We start from the raw sequence: 10,870 nt of genomic DNA, 5'->3' as shown, positions 1-10,870 counted from the left end.
TCACTTTCTGTACCCAGTTATCATCCCCCATCCTCTCCACATGCCCAAACCATCCCAATCTCCCCTTCCTCATCACAACACCAATACACTCCGGTCCCATCTTACCTCTCAACTTTTCCATCGTAAACCTAGCCTCCCCCTAGGCCTTGCACTTAGGGATGCACTGCACATCCACCTAATCATTGCCATTTCTTTACATTTGAGCCTGCAAATATCCTATCCTTTACTGCCCAGGTCTCACTACCATTCAGCATTAAACGAACACATGCCACATACAAATATCCCTTAGCACGTAGGGAGAGCTCTCTCAGTGCCAAGAGAGGCAACAGCTCCCTGAATTTCATCCATCCACTCCTCACTCTAGCCACAGAGCTAGTAGCTCCAGCCCCACCTCCAGCACATCACATCTCCCAAATATCAAAACACTTCCACACACTCAAAAGACTCACCAGCAAGTTGAATCCTTTCACGCCTGGCAAGCTCTACATGCTCTCTTCGACACACCGCGTATATGAAATCAGCGTTATCTAGCAGTCTGTCTCCAGTACTACTACATATCATATGCACCCACTTATCACAAACGCTGCGCAAGATGAAATTACTTCCCACGCCTTTGTGGCTAATTGCACGTGACTACTCCCCATCTTCTTTGACAGTACTGCCCCCAACCCTAGGTACCATCACTTTTGTTTTATCTGCATTTATTCTTGTGCCCTTGTGCACCATACCGTATCTCCATTTCCTAAATCTTTCCTCTGCCTTCCTTTTATTCTCTGCAGTCAGCACCAAATCATCAGCATACAACTCCCACTGGAGTACATTTCAGTCTTTCCGTATTAAAGCGTTCCAGTTTTAGTATTTCTCAAACACTTCATGTTTATATTTATACGAAACTGCTTGAACAACGAATATTGCTGAATCACTGATGGTTTTCCGAACGACCTTCAATTTATTCCATACACAAAAGAAGAAAGGTCCTCTTGATGACCTTTTGACCCCCATATCTCATATCCGTGGTGGCAAAAATTCTTGAATACATTGTATATATGAAAATAAGACCAACTTTGCGTATACAAAACTTATGTGCTCTATCTCTCATTTTTCAGAAGGAAGACACGACTGCTTAACCGTGGGGAAGATCGATGGTGTGATTGACCAATAAAACAGAAGCTGCCTCTTTCAATTTCATCCTTAGAGATGGGGGAGAAACAATACAGCCCTCGTATTCCTTGCTCGTCTGTCGTAAAATGGGAGCAGTGAAGGGGACGGTGTGGCACAAGATACCAAGCTCTGATGTACCGCCTTAGAGTTGTTGTGACCCTTACCATCCGCTGCACGTCATGGAGAGGTGGGGGAAAAGAATGGGATTACTGTAGGTCTAGGAAAGTGTGGAGAGAGAGAGAGAGAGAGAGAGAGAGAGAGAGAGAGAGAGAGAGAGAGAGAGAGAGAGAGAGAGAGAGAGAGGAACTAAATGAGGTTAGTTAGAAACTGGACGTGATGTTTCTGGATGGGGCATTTAAGCTTAGATATGGAGGCTCTTGGAAGGGGTTAGTGTGCATGCATGCTTCTATAGCTAGTAAGTGTATGGAGACAGATGGATGAAAATAATTTATGACATTCTGAGTGTAAATTATGAGAACAGAAAATGAGTGCGTCAAATGACTAGACTTCAGTGTTAGAAACAAGTCCATACACCATTAGAGCAATGACCGATGTGTACACAGTATGCACAAGTCATTGTGTAAGTTGTAAAAGTATTTCAGCAAACTAATGCACACCTAAGATTTAAACTGCAGTGCCACAGAATTCATATTGTGGTGTTGCTTGATTGCTTATGGTTTAGTGGTGGTTCAGGGACTGTTGGGTGGAATTTTCCTTCCTTTCTCCATCTTCCTTTTCATTCCGTCCCCTCTCACTTCTGTTGCGCCAATCTGCTTGTCCTTCTGCCCTCACGCAGCTTGCCCTTTATCACCCATTCTTACCCGTCTGTCTGTCTGACTGTCTCTCTCTTTATCCAAGTAACTACATCTATCTATCTATCTGTCTGTCTATCTGTCTGTCTCCTACTTCTGACTTCCTCTCCATCTCCTTCCCTGGTTCTCTACCTTGCCCTTTGCCTTTCTACATTCTCCCCACTCCTCCACGTTCTGGTGTCGGACATCGTTTCCATGATGAGTTGTAGTCTCACACTCTTATTACATATTATATACAAAGGTGTTTAGGCATAATTAAAGAGTGTGTAATATAGTGTGATGATAATCAACCAAACACCATCTTACTGTAAAGTGTGGCATGGGAACGTATGAGCGGCCAGACTTGCAAAGCCCAGCATTTTCTGTCATAAACAACGATGGTAAGGGAAGGTGATAGAGAAATATGAATTGTATATATGTTAAGCCTTGGGGGAACACATACTGTATACCCTATTGGTATACTTTAATGTAATCAGTACTACTTTATTGAGGTGTATAATGTGCATGGTAAAGTTGTGATGCTTCTATTCATGTAAAAATCCCAGTTGTCTGTGGGGTTTGGCACCTCTGATTTATACTGACCTCAGGGCCACTCCCAGCGGGGAAGCCAGCCAGCTATAGCAGAACGCACTTATCATTCAAACGAGAGGGACGTAGTTACTCTGAGCTCTCTCTGTGTTGCAGTTGTATCTTTCTGTGGCCAATAAAGAGAGATAAATCTGCTCAGTTTTCTGTCACCTGCACACACGTTACCTACCTACCATTCCTTCAACAGGATCTACACCGAATCCCACCATCTCCTGTGTGTGAGATGACATTTGGTGGAAAGTGGCAGCCGGAAGTGACTTCGACCAGGCGGAACGTTACATCTTGATAACCTTGCTTAGAACAGTGCAGTCACGTCTAAGCTGATATATAAATTGGTGATCAGCTGTGGGGTTCCAATAAGCTGATATACTCGTATTAGTGACCAGTGGTGGAATTCCTATAAGCCGATACATCCATACCCAGCACCCCACACCTATTCTCCCCTTCCTGAAAAGGTATATATATATATATATATATATATATATATATATATATAGATAGATAGATAGATAGATAGATAGATAGATAGACAGATAGATAGATAGGTAGATAGATAGATAGATAGATATATTTATAGATAGATAGATATATAGATCTATCTATCTATCTATCTATCTGTATATATATTTACTTTTTCAGGAAGGGGTGAATACGTGTGGGGTGCTCTCTCTCTCTCTACATATATATATATATATATATATCCCTCTAGTACGTGCCTATATGGGCGGCAGAGGACGTCACGTACGAGGAATTCGCTTACTGTGAAGACAAACTTATTGGAAAAATTACATATGGGCGGCACCCCCCTTCATGGGCAACCCTTGAGAAGCCTTTCAGACCTAAGTATTGTACTATACAGGGAAACTATCTAAGACATATTACCCAAGATAATGGAGGGATAGGGTGATGTAGGAAATGGGGGTAAAGCGGGAGTAGGTGAGAAGAGGAATGGTGAAAGGGGGAGATGTTGAGTGTGGAGGAAGGGAGAAGAAGCTGTGGGAGAGTGGGAATAGGGATGAGAGTGAGTGGTGAAGGGGAATGATGGAACATGGGAAGTGAAAAAGAGAAAAAGGAAGCAAGAAAATGGCTTTACTTGGTAAATCAACAAGGATATGGCTTAACTAAACAACAAGAATATGGCTGCTCACCTTTACCCGTTATCGCTTCTTGTGGGGGGCAATGTCGCATACTCGGGGGAACCCCCGGATCTGGGCCACTCTTCGCTGCCTATCTCGCTTGCAAGGAGTTCAAATCGCATACTAATAAAAAATACACTAAAATAAAAAAGAAAATAGGTCCTCGTGTACAAGGGGGATCCCATACTCAGAACTCGCGTACTGTGGGGATGTACTGTATGTATATATATATATATATATATATATATATATATATATATCCATATATCTATCTATCTATATATATATCTATATCTATCTATCTATCTATCTATATATATATAAATATATATTTATATCTATATCTATCTATCTATCTATCTATCTATCTATATATATATATAGTATATAGATAGATAGATAGATAGATATAGATATGTACAGAGAGAGAGAGACAGAGAGAGAGAAACGTAAGTGGGGGTGCTCATCATCCACTCAGTGTAGGGATGCCTTACTGTCTCTACACTAAGTGACAAGCCAAATGGTTTCCTGTACCCAGGAAACCATTTACAACGCCGGGGGAACCATATAACCGGGTTTTTGGCCGGGTTAAATGTCTCCCAGATTCCCCTGTCTAAAATCACTTAATTATGGTAGACGTTTCGGAGAGCCTCGAGGGCAATACCTGCCCGGGTGGGCAGATTCACATGTCCTTTTTTTTTTCATGCAAATAAGAAGGAACCAAAGGCCAGGAGCCCGCAAACAATTCCTTCCAAGAAAAAAAAAATACAAAAGTGAGCCAAATTCAAGATCTGTTCATTTCGAGATGCCTGGACACACTGCTTTTGAGAGATTGGAGATCATAGGAAGTAGGAAATAAAGACAGAGGGAGACAGTTACAGAGTTGACCCGTTGCATAAATGAAGGACTGGGAGTAACGGTTAACTCTTGCATTAGAGAGTTGGACAGAAAGGGGATGAGAGTTTGTTATTAGATGGGTTCTACACGCTTGTCGTAGAGGTGCAGAGATACAAGCAGACAGTTCAGAGGAGCAGCGACAATGAAAGCAGCAATAGAAAAGGAATGTGAGAGATGTGAATGAAGAGAGCAAGAAGGTGGAAATGGTGAATGTGTTCAAGAGTGTGAGGTATGCCGTGATGGCATTGTGTGAAACAAAGATGAAAGGGTGTGAGGTGGAGTGGGAGGGTGTGAAATGTGTCAGATAGGGCATGAATGGGTGAGAAAGATGCAAAGAGGGAGTTGCCTTGTTGATGAATGAGGTATGACAGAGTGGAATGAGATTACAAACGTGTCAGCGAGAGATGTAATGTCAAGTTCAAGTTGAGAAGGTGAAAATGGCAGTGATTGTAGCGTAAGCACGTGTGATGACAGGAGTGAGACAGAAAAACAGGTTTTGGGATGAGCTGGATGAAGCGGTGGGAGAAATGCCCAGAAGCTATATAATGATCGTAATCGGCGATATGAATGGAACAGTGGGCACTGGTCCTGAGGATGACATAATGGGTTGTAATGGAGTACCAGGAGAAAATGATAATGGGAAGCGACTGAAGGATATGTGTCGGGAAAGGAGGTTGTGCATTTGTAACTCGTATTTCATACACAATGATGCACATAGATATACATGATATTGAAGAAAAAGGGATCGTGTTGAAAGGAGCCTGATTGATTATGTGATCGTAGAGAGGTTAATGCTGGGAATGGTTGCTGATACGTGGGCCGTGAGAGGACGATGTGGAGGTCTGTCAGATATGATTGTGGTATGCAAGATGAGGCTGATGAATAAGAATAGAGAAAGAAAAGCGGCTGTAAACATGATTGGTTTTGTGGGTGTGCAGAGAAGGAATGCAACGCCAGGAAACGTGACACTCGCACTGGTGAAGAAAGCTGTGAAGTGGCTTAATAATGGGAAAGCAGCTGGACTTGATGAGATGCATCCAGTGTATTTAAGTGTAGTGGAGAGAGCGGACTGAAGTGCATGTTGGAGATATGCAAGAAGGCATGAATGAGTGAAACTGTGCCAGCAGAGTGGAAAAAGGCTGTGATAGTACCCCTGTACAAAAATAAAGGTGAGCGAAGCGAGTGCAAGAATTATTGTGGCATAAGTTTATTGAGTGTTGTAGGGAAGGTATATGAAGAATTATTATAGAGAAAGTAAGAGAGATATTAGAAGTCCTAGTGAGTGATGAACATGGTGGCTTTAGAAGTGGCAAAGGATTTGTGGATCGAATATTTGCAGTGAGACAAATAGTAGAGAAGGCTTGTGAGAAGGACTATAAGGTGTTTATGCCATTTATGGATTTGGAAAAAGCATACGATAAAGTAGGCAGACAAGGATTGTGGAAAGTTTTGCTAATGTGCGGTGTAGATGGTAAGCTGCTAGGTGCCGTCAATAGTTTTTATGATGGTGGTGAGGCATGTGTAAAGGTAGATGGGCATCGAAGTGAAATGGTTCACGATCACTGTGGGCGTGCGACAAGGTTGTGTGAAGTCCCCATGGCTGTTCAATATATATATATATATATATATATATATATATATATATATATATATATATATATATATATATATATATATACACTGTATATATGGATGGATGGATGGATGGATAGGGTGATGAGAGAAGTAAAACACGAGTAATGGAGAAAGGGTTGGCTTTGGTAATGAATTTGTTGTATGCTAATTATGCAGTAGTACTTGCAAATACCGGACAAGAACTTGGTAGACTAGTGCAGAGTTTTGCTGATTTCTGTGAGCGTCGTGCCTTGAGAGTAAATATAGAGAGAATAAAATGATGGTAATAGAGAAAGAATATGACTCCCAGTGTGATGTTACAACGAATGGAGAGAGAGAGAGTGGAATTGGTGAGAGAGTTCAAATAGCCTACCTGGATACAGTGACAGAAAATAATGGAAAATGTGCAAAACAAGTGGAAAGTCGAGTGACACGAGGAAGGAAGATAGCTCTTGCTATGACGGCCTTGATAAAACACAGAGGCTTGAGTGTTGCAGCTGCATGAGGCTTACATGAAAGTGTGTTAGTGTCAACTTTAACGTATGAATGTGAGACTACCGTGAGGCATGAAAATGAAAAGTCATGAGTGAGAGCAGTGGAGATGGGACTGCTGAGGAATGCATGTGGAGTACAGGAAGTGGATAGGATACTAAATAATGTGATTTGTGGAAGATGCGGCGTGAGGAAGTCTGTGGACATTAGAATCGAAGAGAGTGTACTGGGATGGTATGGTCATGTGGAAAGAATAATTGACAATTGGGTGGTGAAACAGGTATATCTGAGCGAATCTGAAGGAGGGAGGAGGCGAGGTAGGCCAAGGAGAAGGTGAAGGGATATGGTGGATGAGTGTGTGAGGAAGAGAGATATAGAAGTCGGTGAGGCTAGGGGACTGACAAGATATCGAGCTGGCTGGATGAATGTTGTGAGAAGTGCATGATCAGGGATTTGGCATCCCTTTTAAACGTGACAGCGTTCGGATTGACTCTATCGGATATGTTTATGTAAAACTACAGAATATGGTGAAAATTTTGGGAGTATCAGATGGAGACAGGATTCCGGGGGCTTGAATGATGAGTGAATGGAAGTGTGGCCCATTGGACTGGGCAAACTTGGACTGTATGGACGATGTTACTCCTCACCCTGCCCTAGGGTTGGAAAGGAGGTCCAGGTGATGAATGAATGGTGAATACATACATGTATATAAGACAGGGTGGAAGTGAAGTTAGCAGGGGAGTGAAAGATAAAAATGGTAGATTAGTAGTGGAGAAGGGAGAAAAAGTGAGCAGATGGAGAGAACACTTTAAGGAATTGTTGAACGTGGAGGATGGAAGTAATGCGAGTATAAGTGGCTGGGGAATGGCTGGGAGAAGGAGGGAGGTGAGAAGACAGGAAGAAATCAGTAGGATAGAAGTTGTGGAAGCAATGAAGAAAGTTAAATCAGGGAAAGCCCCAGGAATTGATGGAGTTTGTGGTGAAATGCTGAAGCATGGGGGAGAGATAGTAGTAGAATGGATGTGGAAGATGTGCAGATTGGCCTGGGAGGAAGGTAGAGTCCCGGAGGATTGGAAGTCAGGTATAATTATTCCCTTGTACAAAGGAAAAGGGGAAAAAGAAGTGTGTGGTAATCATAGGGGCATTTGTCTTCTTAGTATAATAGGAAAAGTGTATGGTAGGATACTTATTGACAGAGTTAGAGAAAGAACAGAGGAATTAGTTGGAGAAGAACAGGGAGGCTTTAGGAAGGGAAGAGGTTGTGTAGATCAGATATTCATTCTCAGATCTTTAGTGGAAAAGTTTCTAGAGAAGGGAAAGAAGTTGTATGCGGCTTTCATGGATTTGGAGAAAGCATATGACAGGGTGGATAGACTAGGATTGTGGAAAGTGTTAAGAATATATGGAGTAGATGGGAAGTTGTTGAATGCTGTGAAGAGTATGTACGATGGTGCGAAGGCTGCAGTGCGTGTGGATGGTGAACTAAGTGAATTTTTCTCTTTGAAAGTTGGGTTGAAACAGGGATGTGTCATGTCTCCATGGTTGTTCAATCTGTACATGGATGGGGTAATAAAAGAGGTACAAGGTAGGGTAGTGGAAGTTGGAGTGGCCCTGGTGAGAGAGGATAGTGTTTGGAAACTCCCTGTGCTGTTGTTTGCAGATGATACTGTGTTGTTGAGTGAAGACGAAGGGGAGCTGCAAGGCTTGGTGGATGAGTTTGGGAGAGTGTGTAAGAAACGGAATCTAAAGGTGAATGTAGGGAAGAGTAAAGTGATGGTCTTTGAGAGAGGTGAAGTCAGTGAATGTACAGCGAGGTTAGATGGTGAGGAATTGGAAAATGTGAGTACGTTTAAGTACTTGGGTAGTGTGATGAGTAAGGATGGAGGTTTGGAGGGTGAAGTGCTTGAAAGGGTACAGCAGGGAAGAAAGGTTGCTGGTTCTTTGAAAGCAGTGATAAGAAACAGGGAATTGAGCATGGAAGTGAAAAAGTTACTACATGACAGTATTGTGATACCAACTGTAACGTAGGGAAGTGAAGCTTGGACGTTGTTGGAAGGACACAAGTCGAGAATGAGAGCAGTGGAAATGAGTTATTTAAGAGGAGCCTGTGGAGTCACATGGAGAGACAGGCTGACGAATGAGGATATAAAGAAGCGTTGTGGTGTTGATGTGGATGTGATAGGAAGCGTTATGAGGAACATACTGAGGTGGTTTGGCCATGTGGAGAGGATGGAGGGTGAAAGACTGACGAAGAGAGTGTATGTGAGTGAGGTGGAAGGGGAAAGAGGGAGGGGGAGGCCGAGGATGAGATGGAGGGATGGGGTGGAGAGGTATATGAGAGAGGGGGGTGTGAGTTGGGAGCAGGGGAGTGAAATAGCAGGGGACAGGGCGACTTGGAGGCGATTTGTTTGTGGCCACCCCAAACGGGATTGAGGCGTCTGGCAATAGATATATATATATATATATATATATATATATATATATATATATATATATATATATATATATATATATAGATAGATAGATAGATAGATAGATAGATAGATAGATAGATATAGATATAGCTATAGATATATAATGTTTATCATCATCATCAGCCATTGCAATTCCACTGCTGAACAAAGGCCTCCCCAACCTTCCCCATGAATTTCTTGACTGAGTCAATCTCTGCATTGTTTTCCCTGCAAATTTCTCTACCTCATCTCTTCACCTCCTATCTGGCCTTTTTCTGCTACGCTTACTATCTCTTGGTGTCCAGTCAGTCAGCCTCTTGTTCAGTCGGCTATCCCTTATTCTTGCTACATGACCTGTCCACCTCCATTTCTGTTCTTTTATTACTTCTATAATATCTTTGACATTAGGTTACTCTCTCACCCAAGTTGATCCTTTCTTGTCCCTTAAAGATATTCCCAACATGGGCCTTTCCATTGCCTTTTGAGAACGGTTTAGTTGATTTTTCATTAATTTTGTCATGTTCCAGGTCTCACAACCGTATGTCACAGCTGGGATTATACGTTCATTATATATTTTTCGTTTCATACATACTGGCAAGATAATTTTCATGATGTCTCTATGTTTACAGAAAGCTTTCCATCCAATTGTAATAGGTCCTTTTATTTCACTATCATGGAATTTCGACAATTTTAGTATTTCCCCCAGGTAATTGTACTCCTCGGCTTCTTCTAGAATTTCTCAGCTTATTCTCAGCTTATTCTGATGAGTCCCTTTCGGGCCTTTGGCGAAATCTTTGCCATTGCACTTGACATCTCAAAGGCTTTCGATCGAGTCTGGCATAAATCTTTAATTTCCAAACTGCCCTCTTACAGTTTCTATCCTATCTGTGCCTTCGTCGCTAGCTTCCTTTCTGGTCGTTCTATAGCCGCTGTTGTAGAAGGCTACCTTTCTTCTCCTAGATCTATCAACAGTGGTGTTCCTCAGGGCTGTGTCCTATCACCAACTCTCTTTTATTCATCAATGACCTTTAAAGCTGTACATCTACCCCTATCCACTCATACGCTGATGACTCCACCCTTCACCTTTCCATTCGGTTCCCGCAACGCCCATCTCAGCAGTTACTTCAACAAACAAGGGATGAGGCTATGGCACATCTAATGTCTGACTTGGCTCGTATCTCTGACTGGAGAAAAATAATCTGGTTGTTTTTAATGAATCTAAGACTCAGTTCTTACACATATCAACCCGACAAAATCTTCCACAGGTATACCCACTAATATTTAATAATATTCATCTTAATCTTGTATCATCATTGAACATTCTTGGGGTTTCATTTACTCGGGACTTATCTTGGAAAGATCATATTACATCTCTTGTAAAATCTGCTTCCAAGAGATTAGGTGTGCTAAGCCGACTCCATTCTTTCTTTACTCCTGCACAATTGTTGACTCTATACAGGGGTTTTATCCACCCCTGTGTGGAGTACAACTCTCATGTGTGGGGAGGCTCCCCACATATAGCTCTTCTCAATAGTATGGAGTCAAAGGCTTTTCGTCTCATTAACTCTCCTTCTCTTACTGACTCCCTTCAACCTCTGTCTCTTTGCCGCACTGTTGCATCTTTATCTCTTTTCTATCGCTACTTTAATGGTCACTGCTCCTCTGAACTGTCTGCATGCATTCTTCCACCTCCACGACTGGCGCGTAACACCCGTCT

This window comes from Coenobita brevimanus, chromosome 4, assembly GCF_032717465.1.
Source record: "Coenobita brevimanus isolate Jiangsu-jjx chromosome 4, ASM3271746v2, whole genome shotgun sequence".
NCBI lineage: Eukaryota > Metazoa > Arthropoda > Malacostraca > Decapoda > Coenobitidae > Coenobita > Coenobita brevimanus.
This window is presented reverse-complemented; position numbering follows the sequence as displayed.